The sequence below is a fragment of the Ambystoma mexicanum genome, chromosome 3q (genome assembly GCF_040938575.1).
Source record: "Ambystoma mexicanum isolate Mex_15411 chromosome 3q, UKY_AmexF1_1, whole genome shotgun sequence".
NCBI lineage: Eukaryota > Metazoa > Chordata > Amphibia > Caudata > Ambystomatidae > Ambystoma > Ambystoma mexicanum.
The window spans coordinates 1,241,382,144-1,241,406,499 of NC_090926.1; the positions used below are offsets into that span (position 1 = coordinate 1,241,382,144).

A 24,356-nucleotide genomic window follows, 5' to 3' on the forward strand; every position below is an offset into this window, starting at 1 on the left:
GCATCCAAAAAAGAATTGGCGAAGTGGTGGGAGATAAAAACATTACAAATGTATACGGATGTGGGAAGGATACCCTGAGGGCTTCGGATCTGTATCTTTCTATTGTTTGAGGAAGAGGACACAGAGGCTTTGCAAGAATGGGAAACATTACTTACACAAATTTCCAAAGATGTGATGATTAGAATCATCAGTCAAGTAGCAATGGTACATGAAAAGACACTAGAAGAAATCAAAGAAATAAAAAAGATGATAGAAAAATTGAATCTTCCAGAACTAACTTTCAAAAACGACCAAATCTTTGATGACTATTTAACAAGATTTACAGAGGAACTGAAAACTAAAAAACAGAAGTATTTCATTAGAGATTAAATAGATTACAAAATATGAATGGTGTACACCTATCAAAGAAAATATGACATTAAAGGCAACATCATATTCAAACCAAAAGTGTCTTCAGCAACCAATTTGGGCACAACAACACAAACATCAGACACAGAAAAAAACAGCGAACCTGAAAAAGATATTGATGAATCCCCAAGTACCTCCAGTAACACTCAGGAATTTTCTTTTTTAGAAGAATTTTGCAGACACAAAATAATAACGAAATCACATTTTCAACAGGTGACTATAACCAGAATGGGAACAAGACGAAATTCAAGGGGAAATATCTCAACCAATTCCACAAAAACAAGAGGGGAAAACAGGGAGGATCAAACAAATAAAGGCGGAGGACAAAGTGGAATACAAACACGGTCTCAGGGCAAAGGAAACAAATAAATCTTGTTCTCAATCTATCAGAAGATCAAATAGATGATACAGTAACAAAAGTAGTAAACAAAGGACTAAATTACAGTCGTACCAACAAAGCTATTTCCATACACAAGTAGACCTGTTTAAATTTTGTACGAAGTTGAAACTGAAAAAATACTTTGCTGAAACCCCCAAGAAAACAAAAGAACGCAATGAGCAAGACATCTCTGCACTTACTGTGGAATTAGTTGAAGGCACTGTCAATATCATGAATCTGACTGAAGAAAATTGCACAACAGAAATGTTTATAGAAAAACAAAATATAGACCCATTTCTAATGGACGAAACACACCTCAAACTGAAATCAAAATTCATACCAAACTTGATGGAAAACAATGTCATAGACATTTTTCAAAAGGCTGTGAGCAAAGACTTAAGACGCAGCTATATAAAAAACAAACAAATTAAACATAATCTGTCTACAGCAGAGAAAAGAGCAATTGAGGAACTTGCAAAAAATCAACAGATAATAGTCAAAACAGCGGACAAAGGCGGGAATATTGTGCTTATGAAAAGATCTGACTACATTGCAGAGGGCAACAGTCAACTGAGTGACACCAAATGCTACTCTGCTCTACAAAACAACCCACTTAAGGAATTACAGTTGCAGTGGCACCAAATGGTCAAGAATTGGGAGGAAATAGGCTTACTATCAGAAGAGGAATCAAACAATATGGACAATATGCAACCAATAATGTCCATCATCTATTTCCTACCCATAATACACTAGACCTTTGACACCTTTCCATTGTGCAGGCCCATAATAAACGGGATTAGGATCATTGACAGAGAAGATCTCACATTATATAGATTTACATTTACAGCCGCTCACCACAGGACAAGCATCATACTTAAGAGATACTAAACATGTCATCCAACATACCTTGGGAAAAAAACTTCTGTTTGTCACTCTAGGTGTGGTGTCATTGTACACTAGCATCCAGCATCTGAAAGGTTTGGAAACAACAGAATTCTTTCTAAAAACTAGATCTATTTCATTTCTACAGCAGAGTAACATGATTTTGGAAATGTTACACTTTGTATTAACCAACAACATCTTCATGTTCAACAAAGTCATCTGTAAACAGGAGCAAGGCACAGCAATGGGTGCTAAATTTGCAACTCCTATGCTAATTTGTTCATGGGACATTTCGAGATCAATCATGCGTGGCAACATATTGCATTTAATGAGAACAACATCGTATACTGGAGTCGTTATATTGACGACGTACTAATGATATGGAACGGAGACAGAACAAAATCACAAGAATATATCAAATATCTGAACACAAACAGCTACAACATAAAATTCACAGAAAAAAATCAGTTCAAACACAATTGAATTTCTGGACCTTCGACTTTACACAGATGGAGAAAAGATACTTACAGACCTTTACATTAAACCCACGGCGGTCAATAATGTGTTACATGCAGGAAGCAATCATGTGAAACACATTATCAAGAATATCCCCTACAGGAAAATACTAAGAATTAAACGGAATTGTAACACAGAGGAGAAATTCAAATCACATCTATTGAATCGTAAAGATAAGTTTATTCAAAGAGGATATCGAGAAGATGATCTAGAACGAGCAATAAGAAGGGCTGAGAAAATACCCCGAAACAGCTTATTGATCAATAAACAGAAAAAAACGGACAAAAATACAACTTTATTATCACCTACAACAGTGAAGCATTTATTCTGAGAAAACTTATCAGGAAACATTTGAACATATTGCAAATAGACGAAACACTCAACAAATACATAGAAGACAAACCTAAGATGGTGTTTCGAAAAGCTCCAACTCTAAATCAGAAACTAAGCCAGAGTCATCTTAAAGGAGAAAACATCAATAATGTATGCAAATATTTGAAAGTACCAGCACCAACAGGAACATACAAATGTGGCAACTGCACAATTTGTATCCAGATTTTAAATGGAGAAAAAAACATAAAATTACCAAATGGGGAAAAACAGGAGATCAAACAATACATCAATTGTAACACCAAATTTGTCATTTATGCGATAATCTGTATTTGTGGCAAGACATATGTAGGAAGTACAATAAGGGCAATGAAGATTTGACTCCTTGAATACCTGAGAGCCATAAAAAATGGGGATATAAGATACCCTCTAGCAACACATTTCAGTCAAGAACAACAATTGTCGAAAATCAAAGGCATTACATTTCTGGGGCTAGAAAAAGTGGAAACACCTGAAAGAGTGGTAATCATGAACTTCTACTACGACGAAGAGAAGCAAAATGGATTTGTGCTCTAGATGCCTGTCAAACTGGGTTAAACACAGAACATGAGATGGCCTACTGGCTATAGATTATAATATTCACTAACAAGTTCATGAAATGGATTACTTTGAGTGTTTACTATATGTAATGTCTGAATATGATCCTCTCTCTTTTCACTTTCAGCATCCTTTTCTTCATTTTCAAATTTGCATTTTCAAAATACAAATATCAATAGGGCAATTCTTATGAAGGCTAGAAATCCAAACATTAAGTTTGCGCTTACGCCCACACTTAACAGTAATTGTAGTGAATTCTAACAAATTCTTAAACAAACTGCAGAAACTCAAAAGTAAGGGACAGCACACATACCAATAATCATGCATGAATATCTCTCTTCTTTATTTTAAAAAGACTGCCTCTACATGCACACACAAGAAACTAGTAGCTGCACTTTTTTTTGCAATTTCAAAATGGCCACCGTACGTTCAAATAGCGTGTGACGTATGCGCTTGATGATGTCATTGACACTGAGCATAAAACGGATCCAGAAATGTCATTAATCAGCGCAGATCCTGGCGTGGAACAGCAGGCAATCGGACCTAGCAGCAAGAAGACAAGTTCTAAGGTAAAAAATAGTTAGGATGCTGAACTCCTTAGACTATATAAATATAGTATTAACTGTCTATTGCTAACCAGATAGAAGAAAGAGGCTCATTAAATCTTAAGGCTGAACTTTTCAAGCCTCTTTCAACACAATATTGATTGATAATTGTCATTTTCAATAGGGAAAAGAGGCACAACATATTTTAAGGCTTTTTCTTGTTTTTTTGAAAACAGTTTTTAGGCTGCTAACCATTTTGTCACTTTTTGGCTAAAATACTCCAAACAGGTAAAAGAGACAGATATATAGAAATAGAAAGTAAATACAAACAGATGTTGTCACACTATATAGACAAGGGATATGACCTTGACATACTGGATTTGAACCAAAAAAAAGAAGACTTGTGATTGATTCTAGTTTTACGGGGAGCACACTCTGTATAAGTACTAATCCAAGTGAAAATATAGGAAATAAATATTGCTACAGTCGCAATATAGTACTTGGAGTACAGATCCCGGTTATGTTTAAACATATTGGCACAAGGGAAATTTGCTCAGTGAAGAAGAATCAAAATCCGACCAGGACTGCAACAAAACCAGTCCAGTGGCATGCCGCGCTCTCTATGGCTCTCCACCTCCTCCTCGTCTCAGTACTTATCTGATATGCTCCCTTTTGGTCATCCCTAATCTTCTTTGTCTCAGTATCTCTGCGACTCATAGATTTACAAAGGTATATGGGAGTATTGATACAATGGTTAGGATCTAGGGGATATGAGGTGTGCAGGGTATTGGGTGAGGGATGTCATATTGCGTTCTCCCGAAATGTTCTCTTCCCATGAGATGCTCCTGCTGAGTGCCACCCCAGGGGCACTATCGGGTAGCTGCCTCACCACCCTCATGGGAAGGCCCTCCCCCCCCGGGTAGAAGTGACGACATCTAGGGATTCGTCACAGTATATCTGTTAATGCATTTTATATTCTGTGGAGAAAACCTATTGTTAAATTGTTTAGTTAGTTTGAGGCACATTTTGGGCCATTTTAGGAATGTTTTCTAACTGCATTCCTACTTGAAAGGCTTTGGAGGCCATTGGTCCTCTTACAGAAAGCATTCAGTTGTTCTGTAGGATCCATACACAATGTTTTTGTGACTTTATCATACGCTTTCAAACAACGGCCTATGCACATCTTTGTATCATTTGGGATATACAGATATGACATCACCCTGTAATTAGTCTGTGTGCACCTCCTCTATGGTCTACTTTCCCTGTTCTTTCATTTCCTGTCTCCTCTTCCTGTGCTGTGTATGTCTCTCCTAAAGGCATAAAGAGCACCCTATTTCCCTTTTCCTTTCGCGGTGACCCGGGTGCACCATTGTGTTGGGGCTTTGTCTCGGGGCCCCTACAGTTAACTCTCTGGGAGAGAAGGATGAAAGCCCACGTTAAACTTCCCTGGTGGTCTAGGGGTTTCAACAAGTTAATGTCTGCTGACCACATTGAATAGCTAATTTCCTTTCTGCATGCATTTGGCTGCAACATTCCTGTCTTTTTTTTGTTTTTTTCATTTAATGACTATTAATATGCCTTCGTTTCAAAGCCTCAAATTCACAATGCTATTTTTGTATTGAGGATGAGAGGATGCATTTTTAAGTTGTTCTACTGAAATAACACAATTTCTAGATGTCTGCTTTTCATATTTCTTATTCTTTCTGGTACCTATTTTAATTAACTCGCAACACATTCATACACATATTTCGATGGGCGTTGACACCGACATTTGGTTTTGGTTCCCTTCCGTGGGTACACCATCGAAGCTGCTTGACACCGATAGAGAGCAATTAGGGCGCGACTCTTGTTTGGTACAGTTTTTAGCATCACTGTTCACCAGAGACAGGCCTTGGTGCTTTATTCTTGAAATCAGATCTTCATTCAAGTTCAGAGTAGCATCATTTGACTCGTCTTTCTTAACTAACCAACATTTACCAAAAACACAAAACATCCTTTATTGAACACCGTTTCTGAGGCTCAATAGAGAGTAATTTTCTAAACATTTTAAGGGCATTGGGGGTAAATCTACACCACTAGGAGGGGACATCAGCATTTCTGAATCTTTGCCAATGTAGAAATTCCTCATAGAAGGTCTGAATTAAGGGCTTTTTCCCAAGGAAAGTTTCCAGTCAACATACAGAACAGTAAGACGCCAAATGCCCAGATATAGATGCTGTAATTCACCAGGAAACCACTGTGCTCTGGCGCTGTATAAGGAATAGTGCTGCTAACTCGCTTTTCCATTGTGCCAGTGATACGCGTCATTCTGAAATCAGAGAGCTTACCCTTTCGGCACTCTTTGTCAAAAATCAGGAAATTTTCAGGCTTGATATCCCTGTGCACTAACCTTCTGCTGTGCAGATGATCCAGTGCTGAGGCAATTTGATAAATACAGCGCTTAGTGATGTGTTCAGAAGGTCCCACCTGTGGGGGTATGATATCAAAGAGGTCTCCGGCTGCTGCATACTCCTGTGCGAAGACATAGTGATCATCCGTTTCAAAGACTATATCGAACATGCCGATGATGTAGGGACAGGCATAGAGGTAGCGTGAAACCTAGGAGACCTGGCCTGCTAGGGGAGTGCTTCTGTTCTGCTGGGGGATGCTTCATTTGATATGGCTTTCTTACCTTTCCCTCATGAATCCTGGAGCTGCCAGTTGCCCACCCCTCACAGTGTTTCATGACAGGAACATTACAAAGCTGCATTCTTCATCACCTGAACCAGTATCCTGTTCATCCCTGGATCTGGACCTCTATTACAGACTCCTGTCAGTTTTCCTGATATTAGAGCAAAGTATTTTCATAAGACTGGACTCCTTGATCCTATTGTGCAAGCATTGAAGGAATCTGTCTTCACCAATCGTCCGGCGTAGCATATTACAATTAACTTTTCCTCGCTACAACCCAGAGGACCCATGGATGTTCTGAATGAGCTGCAGTCGCTTACAGCAAAACATATGGAAAAACTCGAAATTAATAAGTACTATGAAGTGATACGAGAACTTGGCAAGGGAACCTATGGCAGGGTGGACCGGGTTATCCACAAGACAAGAGGTACAAAGATGGCTTTGAAGTTTCTACGAAAGAAAACAATGAAGCAGAAAAACTTTCTCCTGGAGAACTGTATTTCACGCTGCAACGTCCCTACGATTGTTCTCTGCCAAACGCTCCACTATCAAGCACGTCCCACTGATGCTGGTGAGAGATTATGCAGGGTTGCTCTATCTTTTCTGGGTCTTGGTCTCCTATCCTGTTGGGGCACTAGAAGGTCATCCTCAGTTGGCTGGTCCTCGTGATGAGTTTCTCTGAAGAGATCAGAAAATACCTGGCGTGCATTGTGTCTTTGAGGCATGGTGTGAGACAAAGTGTAAGAGTACTTGCAGGCAGGCACAAAGGGAAGGGGTAAAGGGTACTCCCCTTCGCTACTTTCCCCCACAGGGACAGGACTGGCTCTGGATTGTTTTGTGCAAGGCCTTCCTTTCCCCCTTTTGACAAAGTCAGAGTAGAAGAGAAGGGAACAATACCAAGTAGCTGGGTCTTACTGAGACAGGCAGGACATTCAGGTTGATTGAGGTGGCCGAGAAGGCAGTGGTGGAGATAAGCAAGGAGTGGGTGAGAGGGTCCACAGGGCAAAAGGTGACAGGAAGGAAGAAGATCAGTCCAAGTACAATGCAGCCAAAACATAAGAAGGGTTGTGGTCAGTGCACTTTAAGCAGAGATTAATGAATTTGCAGTGCTGAAGGTGTGGCAGACGATTGAGAAATGTTGAGTGGCAAAAAGCGAGTTAAGAGGGCAGGCAGAAGTTGGGATCTGACAGATAAACAGATACAGAATACCCCCCTCAGTAAATGAGGAACCCGGGAAACAAAGGAAGCATTATAATGTAGCACCGAGGTAGGTGAGGGAAGGATGCGCAAAACGCGGGACCAAAAGGAGGTCATAAAGATAACAGAGGCAGATGGGGGCAGCAACGGAAGTAGAGAAAAGTTGAACAGGCAACAGGTCAGCAAAGGGAGGTAAGCCAGTTTAAATGAGGAAAAATAAGCACTGGCCATTCAGTGTGCTTACAACCAATTGTGCATTTCCAAGGCTGGTCTGTGCTGCTTGAAACTATGGGGCTCAGTGTGGAATCAGGGCTGAAATCCTAAGAGATACATGCTCAGTCCTACACACATATGCAGTGCTGTTTGTTCCTGAGGCATGGGATCCCAACACAAATTACTGAGTTCAACCTGGATTAAAAGGTGGGATAAGGCCACCGATGATTAGGCCGTGTCAGCAGAACAAGAGGGTAGAGGAGAGTTGGCCAAGGGTAGATAGTCCTTGGAAACCACTTCAGTCAGTGGGCAGGAGCTTTGCCCAATCAGAGAGTATTAATACGACCAATGGGACAGCGCCAGGCAAGGGATAGTGATGTTGGAGCTCCATGCAGCTGGAAATGCACAGGCCTCAGAACACAATTAGGGCTGCAATGTTTAGAGGTGTGCAACTCCATTACAGAAAACACTTTCCAAATGTTGCTTGTTCTATTTTATTTGAATTTTATTTTATTTGAATTTTGTTCCGTGCTGGCCCTAGCCAGCGGGCTTTAGAGCCTCTTACAACGTTCGAGGGTTAAAAAGGCAGGGGGTGAAACAGAAGTTACAAAATGTTTTCAGGATAGGAAAGAAATATTAGAATAGACAGGTGGTAGCAAGGGCGATGGAGGGTCAGGGTTGTGTGTGGGGAAATAGGTATGCTGAAAGTGGTGATTGAGGGTCCAGTGCAGATGTGCAGAGGTAGGGTGTTCCATGCCCTGGGTGCCTAGTGGGTAAATGCTTGTATGCATATTAGTTTGCATAGTGGAATGTCTAGGAGATGCTGGCTTACTTGCCTGGTGTTAGTGAAGGGGATGGGTTGGAGTTTGTCGTGAAGGTACGATAGGGCTATTTAGTGAATGGCTTTAAAAACAATGTACATGAAAGCAATTCTTTATGGTACAAGGCGCCAGTGTAGCTGGGCAAGAGCTGGGATGATGTGTGAATGTTTTGGTAGATATGATATGATAGTTTATTTATAATGCGCTTAATACCAAGAGGTTTCTATGCGCAGCCCCGGGGATCGAACCTGTGGTGCTCCGTGTCGTCTTGCTTCCAAGGCGAGCACTTTGCCGCTGAGTTTTTCTCCCGAGATGAAGGATGAGCCTGGCTTCTACGTTTTTCATGGCCTGCAGGAGCGGCAAGGGTGTTGCTGGGGAGTCCTTTGAGGACCGCATTGCTGTAGTCCAGCTTGGAAAGAACCAGAGCTTGCATTGTGGTATGTAATTTATCAGCAGGAAGGATGTGTCTGACCGTTTGTAGATTTAGTTGTAGACTGCATGTTTTGGTGACAGCAGCTTTGTGGTGAGTGAAGGAAAGAAGGGTATCTATGGAGAAGCCAAGGGACTTTTTTATTTTTATTTACATTTGTGTTTGATGCAAAAGCACCTTTACAAATGTAAAAGATATATTACAGAATCACAAAAATAAGCAGAACATAACATCTCATAAATTATACAATATATAAGCAAATAAAAATATACTGTGAAAGACCATTATGATAAAATCTCATGACGCATAATTCATCATTGTGCATCCATTGTACAAGTTATACAATGTACAAATAGGCAAATAAAATTGCTACGAAAACCATTATAATAAAATATAATGCATATAATTGATCTTCATACATTCGTTAGAGCTCCGAGATAATATTTTATATTGATATCTTCTGACAATTGTATCGATATGGTTTACATACTTGATATTTTTCAATCCTTCCATGATGTATTTTATGATATATAGCTTGTACATAACAAAGGCTAAATCATAATTAAGTTTGTTCTAGATGTAAAAGAATTTACTAATATACATTCCTGATATTCCATTGCTCAAATTCACTAATTTATAACTGAACACAATCAAGTAGGCATACCAACGAGAGGACTAAGGTATTACTGCGTCCCCACATGTAACTCGCCCATAACAGTTAACGAGAGAGGTATGTATCAGAAGGCAAATATTTCCCCAAGAATAGTAGTCTATGATTTTCAAAGAATTTACAGAATACAACTGAATGCTTTAGTGTCTTCAATTCTGTAATACTATGACAAAACGCAACAGAGACCATCATTTTCAATATTGTTATTAAGTTTCCAGTTTTTAAGACGTGCGTTAGTAAGAAATAAATTTAGCCTAAATCTCATATAGGCATTCCTTGCACGATTGCACAGAAAATATGTTAAATATAGCATGTGAGGATGTCTCTTATGTCTGAATTTTGCATATTCATCATATGTTCTGTAAGTGGCAATTTGGTCTGAATTAACAGCCCAGTCAAGTTGAACAAGCTTTTTCTTCACAAAGCGCTGGACAAATTTGTAGATCTACAGGATCCATCGCCACTGCTGCGAGCAAAGTCATCATTTGGTTGTTAAATAATGAAAGCGATGCTGGTGTGGAATTTGCAAGCATTAAAGCTAAGTCCTCATAAAGAAAATTAGAAGGAGTGTATGACATTTTCGCATAATTGCTAAGCCTTTGCCATAAAAGCTTTGAAGCCAGCGAGGAAAAACCCAGCTCATGAATAACAATGACATTGGGCATACTTTTAGGTAATCCAAGAATGGTTTTCCAAATTATGCCTTGAATTTTATTAAGAATTTTGCCAATGTCAAGTAAGCAAAGATCGAGCCCATACAAAATGGTCGACTCCACTTTTAATAAGTAGAAGTTAAGCAGTGGTATGATGTGATATATGAGCTTCCTTTGTGCTATCATTGGAGCAATTTTGATGGATAAGGAACTGTGCCACATCTTCAAGGAATTAGTGTTTGTAAGATTGTAACCTAAATAAGTCAATCACAGCGTACGATGGATTGGTTTGTTTTCGATGTACCATTGATATCTAACTACTTTGTTTTTGTTTGAAAATATGAGAATATTGGATTTTGTGGAGTTCATAACCAAATTGTGTTGTTTGCAAAAAGTAGAAAAGCTTTGAAGTTTGTTCTGTAAGCCATATGTTGTACGATCAAAGAGAATGATGTCATCGGTGAAGGCAAGCCAGTTAAGTCCCAATTCTCCTAATTTTACTGAAAACCATATGCGGTCAATGTCAGCCATGTAAAGTTTGAAAAGTATTGCGGCGACATTGCACCCCTGTTTTACTCCGATTTCAGTTTGAATTCTATCTGGAATTCTATCTGAGAGTAGTCCTGATTGGTCAATGAAAATTCTGTAATTAGTTTGAGTATGCAGTAGTCCTACGATTGCAACAATGTGTGTTGGAATACCGTAGCGTTGCATTTTTTGCCAAAGTATGCCTCTAATGACACTATCAAATGCGGAGGACATATCGAATAGCGCCATATAGATAGGAACATTTTTGGACTGTTGCGAGGATACCAGGAGATGAGCTAAAATAGTGGCATTCAACTGAGTGCCAATTAACTTTCTAACGTCAGTCTGAAATCAAGAGTATGGTGTGCCGAGAAATAATGATCCAGAACTTTAAGGACTAATATGGCAAATACTTTAGCAGGGCAATCGGGCGAAAGTTGAAGTGGTCCTTTCTTATGCAGGGGAATGATAACTGACGTTAGCCACAATTCAGGGTAGACCTTGGTGTCGAAAATAATATTGTATCGACTTTTCAGGATTGTAGACCAAAAATGGGGGTCATCTTTGAGGACTCAGTGCGGGATCCCGTCGTGAACTGCTGATTTAGAAAATTGAAGTTTTTTAATAGCCCATTCCACGTCCTCAACTTTGCATGGGCATTTGGACGGGATGTATTTTAGCAATGTTTGAGTATCAAAGGGGAGGAAGCCCTGTGGCAGCTAGTATTTACTCTTATAGTATTCTGTCCAAGTGTCACCAGAGACAGACGCTTGAAAAGGGAGTATTTGACACCCTAGTAGATTCCGCAAATTCGCCCAGATATCACTAGAGTTTTGATTTACTAGGAGATTAATCATTAACGGATTATCCCTCAAATGAAGGCCACATTACATTTTTTTAAGTTCTTTTTTATAAGTCTGAAGTCGTTTTTATTTTTTAAATAGAGCAATATTCCATGACAGGAACAGATGACCTTAGTAGCTGTCTCATTTCACAGTTTTTTGTTGCTGTTTGAGAAGCTTAATTGCTTTGATGCTTTGATGGTCGATTTCGTTGTTCTTGGGCAGCAAGAGTTCTAAGGTGGGAGTGTATCATCCTCGTGTTCCATGCATCCGCCTCCTTGCTCATATCTCTAGATGGATCAAGATCTTTTGCGATCCAGAGGTCCCGACAAACATGAGCAGTCAAAAGTCTGCACAACGTAGGATAAAAGTGCTCCAGTCCCGTCCCACAGGACGGAATGTCCCAAAAGTGTGGAGGAAAGGAGACTATGGACTAGGAGTAAGGTAGTCACTACGGTGCGTAACTTTGTTAATTTGCTCCAGAGCTAAATTAGGATTTGAGTGAAATTGTTTCACAGGAATGGATATATTGCATTTTAAGGTCATATCATCACCCAAATTGGGATTGCTTATCTTCAATGGCCCACTATTAGTTGCCAAAAATATGGACATCCCACAGTTCTAAAAAATAAGTCCTGTACACCCCTCTTTCTCTAGATAGAGCTAGGTACGTGCCAGATCGGTTGTCAGAAGTTACGTTTGAAAGCAAGGATAGAGAGGAGTTGAAATCCCCTCCTATTATGATTTCATAGTTTGGCTTGTTTGAGGTCGTGTCCATTAATACTGAGTTTAGATTTTCAAGCACTGCATCCAAAGGAGTAGCATTAGATGTCCAGTATAGTGACACAGTTAAGATATTAAGAGGGCAGGCCGGATGGGATAACGGCCGAATTCTATAAGGCGTATGCAGACCTTGTATTGCCTCACCTCCTGAATATGTTCGATTATGCATTCTCCAGGGGCTCCCTTCCGGAATCCACCAGATCAGCTCTGGTAACTAGCCTTTTAAAGCCCAGTAAGGACCCTCGTCAATTGACCTCATATCGACCCTTATCGCTTATCAACACTGATAACAAGACCCTTGCAAAAATACTTGTTGATCGTATTGTTCCATACATGCCAGCCCTGGTTTTAGCAGACCAGGCTGGATTTATCCCCGGCCGCTGCACCCAATACAACCTAAGGTGCCTGTTTACTCTTATGCATAACGTGAATCCAGAGGTCCCCATCGCTATTGCAGCACTCGATGCAGAAATGGCCTTCGACTCGGTCGTGTGGCCCTTCCTCTTCGAGGTGCTGCGGCTAACTGGGCTTGGGCTTACATACATTCAGTGGGTTAAAATATTGTACACCGCCCCAAGAGCTACAATATACACCAATGGCGTAACCTCTGAGTGTATCTACCCCACCCGTGGTACTCACCAGGGATGCCCGTTCTCGCCGGTTCTATTTGCTCTTGCAATGGAACTGTTGGCTTGTCATATTCGGGAGCTGCACGCTTTTCGAGGGGTACAGATGCGTTTGCATCGCGCCTTGATATCTCTATACACAGATGATATCCTGTTGTATGTGAAATACCTGCAGCAGAACCTGCAACTGCTAACTCAAGAAGTATCCAGGTTCGGCGAAGTTTCCGGTCTCCGAATAAACAAGGTCCAAGTCGGAGGTCCTCCCTTTGTCCCCCACTGTGCAGCAAGCAGATGTGGGAGATGGGTTTCATTGGTGCCCGCAGGGAATACGCTACTTGGGCGTTCTGGTATCCACCACACCAGATGCTTTGTACAGGGATAACTATGTAAAAACCCTAGAGTTGATGGAACAGAGGGTGGAAGCGTGGATATTATTACCCATATCCCAGGCGGTCCACATCGCACTAATATGGTCATCCTTCCTAAACTTTTGTACATCTTCAGCAAAGTCCCACTGTGGCCCCCTCTGGGATTCTGGACCCGTGTTAAGAGATTGATGACCCGATTGGTCTGGGCTGGTAAACAACCTAGAATAGAGTACGAAACACTGGCTGCCCCATACGAACGAGGTGGCTTAGAATATCCCGATATGTTTTTATACTATCTGGCCGCCCAGGTACAATACATTGCCGGATGGGACTCCCCTAGCCCCCTCGCACCTCATACTCATCTGGCAGCGGTGGTTATCGCTCCCAATGCACTGATGGGATTGTTATGGGGCTGTAAGGAACCCGTCCCAAAAGGGGAGGTCCAACCACTGGCTGTGACCTGTAAGGCGTGGAATAAGATTTGTCAGCTTCCTGATTCCGCCTCTCGGTACCTACCTTTCCTACCGATATATGATGTAGCAGGGATTCCACATACCCATGAAAAGTCCTATAAAGTCCTTTTTCGTCAACTGGATGTACAGACTTTGGGGGACGTGGTGCATAATGGCCGAATTGTGATGTGGGACGAGCTTAAAACTAGGGGTGCACATAATGCTGTGACTCTGTTCCATTACTATAGGCTTAGAGGTGTGCTTAAGGACGCCTGGCCGGAGTTCCCTCGGGCCCCTTCACCGCACCCGGTACTGTATTCTATTGCCTGGCTGGCGTCTTTACAGAAACTGGTTTCCACTATTTACAAGCTGGTCAGGGGTGGGAGGAAGGCGGTGGACCAAAGGCATAAGCGAGCATGGGGATCCACTTTTAATGAACCGCTGAGTGAGAACCAATGGAAGGTCATCAGCATGCAAACCCGATACATATCCTTAAATTGTCGATATAGGCTGATTCCGTTTAAATTCATTCACCAGGCTTATTATTCTCCTGCTATTCTCAGTAGGTTTTTTCCCGAGAGGCCGTCCAAATGTAAAAGGTGTGGAATGGCAGATGCTGATTTTTTTCATGTCGCTTGGCTCTGTCTGCGCATCAGGCCCTTTTGGTCCAGTATTGAAGTGGCGATGATTGCTATGCTACCCTCACTCTGGATTTACTCCCCTGAACTTTGGTTACTGGCACTGATCGAAGGAGGTACCTGTACAGAAAAGAAACTTTTAAGTATGGCCTCAGTACTGGCTAGGTACCTGGTGGGAAAAAAATGGGGAAGGTCCAAACCACCCACCTTCTCAGCTTGGCTGGAACTCATGAACTTGACTGAGCAGAAAGAGACTAGATATGCCTCTACTATTCCAGTTACATCCCGCCCCTTTGACTTTTGGTCCCCTCTTAGACAATACATGGCTGATGTGTCTGCTTCGACGCTGTCCCCTCCAATTAGCCCGTTTGGGGAATGAGCGCATGGGGTTACTGGCTGCCTGGGCTCCTTGGACCCACTCTTGTTGAAGACCTCGGCTTAACTTCAATGTAGATTGAGGCGTTTTATTGGCGATTAGATGGGTTTCTATAGCTTTTTTTTTGTTATCTCTTTCTCCTACTACCCATGCATGCTCCTGGATGTTATGTGTGGGGTGTGAGAAGGGGGTGGGGGAAAATGGGGAGCTGAAGGTGACCTTTTGTGTTCTTATGTTTTTTGTTGGTTGAAATTCAATAAAGAAAAGCTTTAAAAAAAAAAGATATTAAGAGGGAGGGCACAGATAAATATCGCAATGACTAAGAATTCGGCACAAGAATATATATATCTCGAAGTACATTTAAAACTATTTTGTATCTGTATGGCCAAACCGCCTGACGCACGACCCTGTATACCTCTGCACGCTCTATGTGAGTAAGATGTAAACCCGTCAAGGTGTAAGTCGGCCAAACTCATTGTTTCCTGTAAAAGGACAAGGGAAGGTAGCTCAGAACAGAAAAGAGAAGCATGCCAAGAGAACAAGTTTTTGAAACCGCAACAGTTTCACATTAAAATTGAAAAGGCAGAGGATTATGACTTATCTGAAGAATTGTGCTTGTTAGATAAATATTTAAACAAGAGTTCTAGCCAAACTAGACCCTTTAAGTTATTTGAGAATGATTCCAATTGACCTAACACTGCAATATTCAGATCATTAGATTGATGCTCAGATGTGCTCAGTCGAGCTTTCTCTGTAAAAGAAATTGGTTCTAATTCAATGAAGGTACTAGTCTCATCCATGGAGGGAAAAGCATGAAGCTGGAAGCCAAGTAAAGTCAAATCAATTTGATGTTCCCGTAAAAGCTGGTACTTACAAGGAAAGGAAGCCCGGTATACCACTGTACTTATAAAGATTTTTAGCAGTGTATACTCTGTCTATGTCCGGGAGGATAATAATAAAGGTATCAGGAGACAAAGTTATATAGCAGGTACTAGAAGTGTGTGGTGTAGATACTCTCAGTAAAAACATTAACAGGGACCAAGGATGGTTAAAAAGACAATATCAAATTTTAATAATAAACAATTCATTCAGATTAAAACCTCAATTAAATAAATGAGTTAGTAATACAGGCATTGTCAAATCCCATGTGCAAAGGCAAAAAATAGGGAATACGTAACAGGCTCGGTGGCCAGTTAGAAAGATGTTGTAACAATCATACGACCACTCGGGGGTACTTTTCAAAGTAACAGGGTACCCTATCCAGGTATGGATAAATGTGTCATCAATTATACTCTCTGTCTAGGGTTCAGAGATATGTCTCGACATGTTTCTGTTCCTAAAGAGCAAAGTGTGGAACATTCATCAGGAGGAAGTACATAACAGTATCGCCTATTTAACAATTGGGATTGAGAGCAAAAATGCCACTACAGTATCATAGCACCTGATAGTGTGCCTGTGGGGGCTCTCTACTAACATTAGTAGGTAATGGGTAGTCCGAGTCTCGACCCTTAAGACGACCAACCTAGTGTCGTCGAGGGCGATTCCTTACTCTTCGCACCCACGCGGAGAAGTGAGAGGCAAGCAGTTATATCGCTCGCGAGGAACTAAACTAAGTGTCCGCTATCTGCATGTAGCTGCCGATGCAGGTTCGTAGCAATTATTTGTGATGGGAATTTACAAAGCATACGTTTGTTATTACAAGTCAGAAGTTTAATCCATTCTACATCATTCGAGATAAGATTACGGAGAGTGGGAATTTGATGAAATGTCTTCATGATAAACAATGGTTTCATAGTAGCTTGGCCATTTAGAGATGGATCACTACTCCACCGCAACATTAATTTCATGTCAGCTGATGCTTCAGAAAACGTTGGGATTGAGTTACTAAGGGGGTAAGATGGAACAGCCAAAATTCCCTCTGAAGAGTCCGGGGACAGGGCATGGAGTGCTATATTCTGTGTACCTGGTACCACAGGCGTAGAAAGCATATCTACGGTAAGACCATTTGCAGCTGTCGGTGCTACCAGGTCTTTAGTGGATGATTCTACCGCCTTTGTTGTAGATACATTACTAGTACAAATTGGACCAGGCATGGCTGATAGAGACATACCAGAAGTCGTTGTTACACTTAGGACTTTACATGAATCAGTAGTCTGAGCAACATTGGTAGACTTTTTGTTGTTAGTCATTTCAAAGAAATTGATCCGTTGTGTTTGAATCATAGTAGCATTTTGCTCATTTCCACTTCGGACTTTGTCTATTGTTAGTAGTGTCTCAGGAACATCAACATTGGATTTACCATTTGGTAGGTGCAAGGAGTGTGCCGATATTGCTATATCCAATGGTGATCCTGGAGTTCGTTTCTGGTCTTTGATTTCGAGCAAAATGTTGCTTTCTGTATCAGACTGGTTTAGATCTAGAAGTGCATCCTCACTAGAGAAATTACATCTTTTTTTAATACTAGAGTTATGGTTTTGATTTGCACTGAGTCAGGGGCATTAGTGTTCTTACCAGAGGTTTTAGCCTGATGTCTTCTTTGTAATGCTCTCCTATGCGTTGGTTTCGCTTTCGGTGAAATGAAGTGTGTATTTTGCATAGAAGCCTCCTGGGGTGAAGTTTCTTCAGGAACACATAGAACATCATTCTCTGTTTCTATATTTTGATCCAATAAGTCAGTTAAGGGAGATGGACTATCAGGGGTGATCTGTGGGACCTCTAATGCGTTGTAACGGCCATACTAGCATAATATAAGCAACAAAGGTCAGAAGGTCCAATATTGGTTTTAACAAGATGTTCTTGATAACCATGATTCATGTTGAAGTTTAAGTATTTCCATTGGGTCAATTTGTGATTAGATGTCATTAACCAAAATAGGAGAATTTTGTTTCTGGGTAATCTGGGCGTACGTTTTTGACTGACCATGAACATATCCTATGATGGCGTCAGTCTGTGTGGCTTGGGAGCTTCCCCATGGGTTACAGAAGAGGGAAGGGGGAGGCGGCCATGAGGCAAACCCCCCCCCCCAATTTCCTCCACTATCCTCTCTCATGCCACAGGACACATACAAAAAGCCTGACAGGGAAGGGACCCAGACAGGATCAGCACAAACAAAAGGTGCTAACTTGTGCTAAGTGGCAGCCTGCACCAGCACCACAGCCCCCAGTGTCTCTCCCTCTCTTCAAAGGGGGGAGAAAACACTAGCACTATGTGAGTGAAGAGGCATAAGGTGCTAAGTGGCTGTCCACGCTAGCTGCTCCTCTGGGTGGCCAGGAGCCACATGCATGGCATGGCCCCAGAGCACATTTGCCCTCTATAGACAGGGCTGCTCAGCAGCCCTGCAGAAGTAATATTGTGACCTGAGTGTAACTGGACTCTGTGTTCGCAGACTCAGCTTCTCGTTTACCCGGATTCCACCCACCCCTGGAAAATGTACATTTGTGCAAGCACAGGACAAAAGTCGTCCGAAAATCGTGAAACTGATAAATAGGAACAACGGCATAGGCCTGGAAGGAGGCTGCGAGCAGGCACACACATGCTCACCAGACAATTTACAGGTCCCAAACACACAGACCTGGGAGACCACGCTCGGGGGCACCCTGTGAGCAAAGAAGGGCAACTTCCAGTTCCTGGCCCAAGTGTCCAAAAGAACAGAACTAAGATAACACTGCACACCTCTGTTTGTTAGGAAATACCCATAATAATATGTTTTATTAGTACTACGTTTAATAAAAAGGCACTGCCTTTTTATTGGAAACACAAAACAAGTTTCTGCTTATTGTTTATGTATCTACTGTATAGAATTTATATACTGTATATAATGTATGACCCATATGGCTAGCGGTTACGCAGCTTATGGCCCACAGGTGCTAAATGCTCTCTAGCCATTCCTGCTGCAAGCGCCTAAAAGGCGCCTTAAATTGCCCCTCTGTCAATCTCCCATGTTTAGAATTTTTGGACCGCTACCTCCATGCCTCTGAGCCATTTCGGGTCCAAAGGCAAAAGCATGCTCCCGTCCCAGATCCATCGACCATTGGCTTCTCGAAAGCCCCATGGTGGGCTCGGCATTCCCTTCTGGCCCTGTCTGAACGCACCTGAGAGCAAGTGGGAGGGAGTGGGACACTGCGTCGTTTGCACTTGATCCTCTTGGGGTACAGTTTTTGAAGCCTTGTGCCCCGTCATATTTCTCCCCCTCCTCTCTCACGCCCCCTCAAATAGATTATCTACACGGCCCGGAGGAAATGTCCGCGTGTGAAACTGCGATTGCCTGTTGGGTGGGGGAGGCGCAACGCAGTCTATCACCCAAAGTTAAAAATAGCACCACACTGTTTTAAACAAGCATTTGGTGCTCACAGATGGACGGGGGAGGGGGGAATAATTCCGAGCCAAGCATTGTAGGAAAGGATGGTTAGAAAGCTGATTTCACTCTATTCCCCGGTATGTTTCAGGAAGTGGATTCATTCCTCATCCCACCGGGCTGTTTTTATAAGCACAACAGTGGGGGTGGATCAAAGTCCCAAAAGGGGACCCTGATAACTACTACCTATTGTAAGTAGACATTTGGAAGTACATTTATTTGAGGGGGGCAGAAAAGTAATTCCATCCTTAACATTTTTTTTGCGAAATAAAAGTATATTTTAACCGTAGACAAATATATTTTTGTAATTCATATTTATTACGCTTTGTAATCATGAAAATAAAGCGAAGCATGTTTAAGTTCCTTTACAGATTAGGCAGTAGCAATACTAAAGCTCCTTCCTGCCGCCCCATTGCCCCTTTGCTACCCCTGAGCTCTATTGTGAGCCTGTATTGCGGGAGTAAAATGAGGCAGTAGCGCGCTTATCTGTAGGTCTGACTGCTCCCATCGTACCACGTGTTCACTCTGACTGCACAGCAATACCCTCTGCGCGACAAGGCATGCCCGATGCTGCACATGGCCCCTGACAGTACACACACCGCCATACATCTACCCGGAATGGTATCCCCACTCTAATGGGGATACGCCCTATTATGGTATACACGCTACTGCACCTTTGCTCTGAACGGTATGCTGCTGCGGCCCAGCTTCCCAGAAGTACACACACCTTCCCCTGAAAGTATGCCGAGTGCTACATTCGCTCAGAAGGTTAACCACAGCGTTACACACATATCTGACCAATGGCTACATTTCTGCCAGTATTTGGTCCACTTGACCCCTGGGCAACTGGCTGCTGTACTGACCTGCAACACGTGTCTTCTAAGTGTATACTTCGCGTTGCGCCCGTAAGAGTGCCCAGAGCCAGGCCATGACCATTAGTGACCCCAGTGGATCACCAAGCCTACAGCACATATACAAAATGAGTCGCCGTATACCCTTCGGAGCATGGGGTATGGTGGAAGAGAGGTGGGAATTCATTGGTTAGAGACTTCGGTTTCAAAACGTGCTGGAGCGCACAGCACACATTGAAGGCATATGCTTTTTACATTTATTTTGGCATGATGTCTTCCCTTCTCCCCACCCTGAATACGTTTGCTTCAAAATATGATAAATCGATCACTTGCCAAAACGAAAAGACCGCTGTGATTGAACATGCCAGGGTCAAGGGTAGCATTATAGATGTACTTCTAATGTCCCCAATCAACCCTATCTTAATGATGGGGTCAAGTTTAACGTTTGAAAGAGCAAAGAGTTCGGGTGAGGATAATAATAATAATAATAATAATAATAATAATTAGGCTTTTATATAGCGCTACAAACCCTCAGGTATCTGAGCGCTGCTTATTATCCACGGTGTGTGGTGCTCATTTATCGACCTCGGAAGGATGAAAGGCTGAGTTTGGCCCCGCCGGGATTCGAACCCGCGTTAACAGGCTCTGCACGGGTGTCAAAGCGGGCGCTCTACTCGCTGTGCCACTTGACCGGCATGAATGAAAGGATGAAATGAAAACATATTGGGCAGCATGGAGTGCCCTTTTTTGGTCAGTAAACTTCTGACACAAGTCAGGACACCGCTTTGCTGCCATATTTATAAGGCCTGTCTAGATATAGGTCGCTTTTGAAAACTTGTTGGTTACCTCTTTTCCTCAGCGTTTGTTTTATATTTAGGCAGCAGGAAGGACAATGACTCAATGTGCGCAACCACAACCCATGGCTTAGAGGTTGTGGCAGGAATGTCTTCTGATGTAATTGGTGGATTGAAGGTAGAGGTGTGTACACCAGCCCTGTCATTTTGAGGTAGAGCTGTGTGCTGACGCCAAACTACACCTGTGCGCTGCTGCCCATGTGATGGAGCTGACAAAAAATGATGACCCTTTTTAAGATAAGGTTTAGTATGATATTCACATAAAGTAATGCAAATAAATGCACAGTGGATATACTTTTTATTTGCAGTAGTTTGAGAAGTCCAACGGTCTACATAAAAAAAATACTTGCATCTATTCCAGAACGGTAAGCTTGTTGTTGGTTCACATGATATTTTTCTTTTCCAAGAGATCTGGCTTGTTAATCCCCTGTTGCTTGATGACTATTCAGTTTATTTAAATCTTGCATCTAAAGGTTTGAAAGGGTAACCCTCAGCGAGACTCTTAGTAGGTATTCATAAAGGCTTGTGAAATCACTGGGGCCCCCTAATTCTTTTACCCAGGCCATTGAATTACTGTGGCACAAATCATGATACCCTAATCATGCTCCGGTACAGTTGGTGAATGTCTACTGTAATCTAGTAGGAATTAGTCAGACTAAGTTCCTGAATATTGCGGAAATATTGGACAAATCCATGTTGTTTTCTGAGAACTATTCCGTCGCTAGTTCAAACGCAAACAAAGGATGTCATAATCTACGTTGGAATGATGAGACAATCTTGAAATATAACAACTTAATTGAAGAAGCTGTAACAACAAACGTTTAAGTTCGCTTTCTTGTGATAACCTTTTATCTGTCCTGGTGTAGTTTGTAGTTTTATGACCAGTTAAGGGGGCCGGGCATAGTGTGTGCGAAAAGAAAGCATTGTTTTGATACAGAGAATGAGGGGCAGATTCATGGAACAAATGTGCACCAAAAATCTTGGCGCAAACCGGCACAAGCGTTAAAAAGCAAGCGCACGTGCACTTGTGCGATTCATGGAAGGGCCTGCGCGTGTTTACAGCGGGATGTGCGCCAAATCCGAGTGTGGCGCGCACGGGCGTACACGTCACAGCAACATCCCGAACACCGTGCGCGACGCGACAGCGAAAGCGCACAACGTCGGCGCACACACCAAAAAGGGGGCGGGACACGGGGCGTAACACGCAGAATTGGGAACAACGCGTGAAAAAAAGGCGTAACTGTGGAAGTACTGCAGGGAAATACATGGAACGTCCACACGCACGCGAACAACACGTATTCATGGAATCGAATACGGGAAACCCGCGCACGCTAAAAGATGCGCACAGGCGTCAACACGTCCGCCACACGAAGGCAGGCAGAAGCGTCCCCGCGCACAGTATAAAAGTGTGCGCAACAACAAACATGTATATACAGCTACGATGAATGCCCCATTTGTCACAGCACTGATCGTGGGACACTGCAGGAGGAGAATAGCCAGGCCCCACATTTCTTTTGGCCCCAGACCAGCCTTTTTGGGATGCCTGACGACCAGGTCTATGGCAGGTATAGGTTTCCACCTCATATCATTCTAGATCTGGCCAGGGAGTGGGAAGATGACTTTACATTCCCCCACCCTGTGCTCCCAAGCATTGAGACCCTTGAAGAAGGTGCTCAATGTCCTGCTTTTTTTGGACACTGGGTCATTTCAGCAGACAACAGCCATAGTGGGGGGGTCTCACAGGCCACGCAGTCACGCTGCCTACACCAGCTGAAAGGCAGGCCATGGTCCAGGACTTCTACAGGGTGGCACACTTCCGCAAAGTGCTCGGTGCCATGGATTGCACCCATGTGACCCTACGTCCACCTAGGGCCACTGAGCACATCTATCAAAACCGCAAGCACTGGCATTCCATCAACGTGCAGATTGTATGCGATGCAAAGGGAATCATCACCTCTGTCTATGCAAACTACCCTGGCTCAACCCATGAGTTTCATATACAGAATGTCTGCCCTGAGCCAGGCCCTGGATGCTGGGAAGCATGGCGACACATGGCTCCTAGGTGAGTACAAATGCCTGTGCACATGCATGCATGTCACACACAGACAATACACAATCCCAACTAATCACAACCATTATCACCTCCCCAGGGGACAGTGCCTAACCTCTGAGCAACCACATGACGATGCCAATCCGGAACCCCACCACACCACCTCAGGTAAGATACAACCCTGCCCATATTGCAACCAGGGCCATAGTGGAGCGCACATTCAGAGTGCTCAAGTCGTGCTTCCGCTCCCTTGACCGCTCTGGCGGCCAGCTACTATATGCACCCCCAGTAGTGTGCAGGATCATTGTGGTAGCATGTGCCCTGCACAATGTTGCAACACGGCAGGGCATACCGGTAGACATGGTGGTGCCCCCACATCTCCAACCACAGGCACAGGCGCTGCCCATGGGAGGGGAAAGGGTAAGTGGCGAGGCAGCCCGGACCCAGCTTGTGGCCACATTTTTCACCTAAACGCCCACCCCTGTGGAGTTCACACAGGCCTGGCACATACCAGGTGACAATCGATGATGACATCTTTGTCACAACCTTACCACCCTGAGGATGTTGTCACGGAAGTGCTACATTGTGTGCATCCCTAGCTACTTAAACATAACCAATCCTGTGTGACCAAAAGGAACACATGCAAGGTGCGTATCACACCCCTCTGCAAAACAGGCCATGACAATACCTGGTATGTCACCCAAACCCTCCCAAACCACATCACCCTTGTCTGCCACACCATGACAAGGCATGCAACAGCAAAAGGCCAACACATGACCAATAATATATAAAGTGACATGTGATAAATGGAAAGTGGCCCGAGACAATGATGCCTGACATGGAATCAGATGAAATGACTGTCCAACAACCTCCCACACATACCAAGTCATACACAAATGCTGTCCACCAGTAGTAGCTTGAACACAGAACTGAATGCCTGTTCACATGCACATTGAGCAATGCAAAATCGCCACTCCCAAACCCGTGTGCTGTGTGTGTCTCCTGCTACACACTGCTCAGCACACAGCACAGTGAGCAGCCATTGTGTTGGGGATACACCTTGAGCCTCACATCAAAAGGACAAATAAAAACATTGACCAATTGCCGCATGTCCAGGACCCCCAAATGGTAATTGACCATGCGCTGCAGGGACACAGCGTGCCCGAGAAGGCAATATGTGTGCACCTGTGGGCATGGAAGGGTGGTTGTACGTGTGGTGGAGCATTGTGCAACTGTGTGTGTCAGTAGGGACATGCACTCAATATATGCATGTGAAATCAAGTGACCCTCAGTGTCCTATACACATCACATGTGAACATTGCC

The 24,356-nt window shown here is 43.0% G+C and overlaps 1 protein-coding gene and 1 pseudogene across 1 annotated transcript in view; one reads left to right on the forward strand and one right to left on the reverse strand.

Moving 5' to 3' along the window:
- Positions 1–24,356, forward strand: part of NFIX (nuclear factor I X) — a 2,606,865-nt gene that overhangs the window by 75,574 nt on the left and 2,506,935 nt on the right. The window lies entirely within an intron of this gene.
- The window catches only part of LOC138448099 (serine/threonine-protein kinase SBK1 pseudogene), a 51,314-nt pseudogene continuing 32,263 nt past the window's right edge, over positions 5,306–24,356 (reverse strand).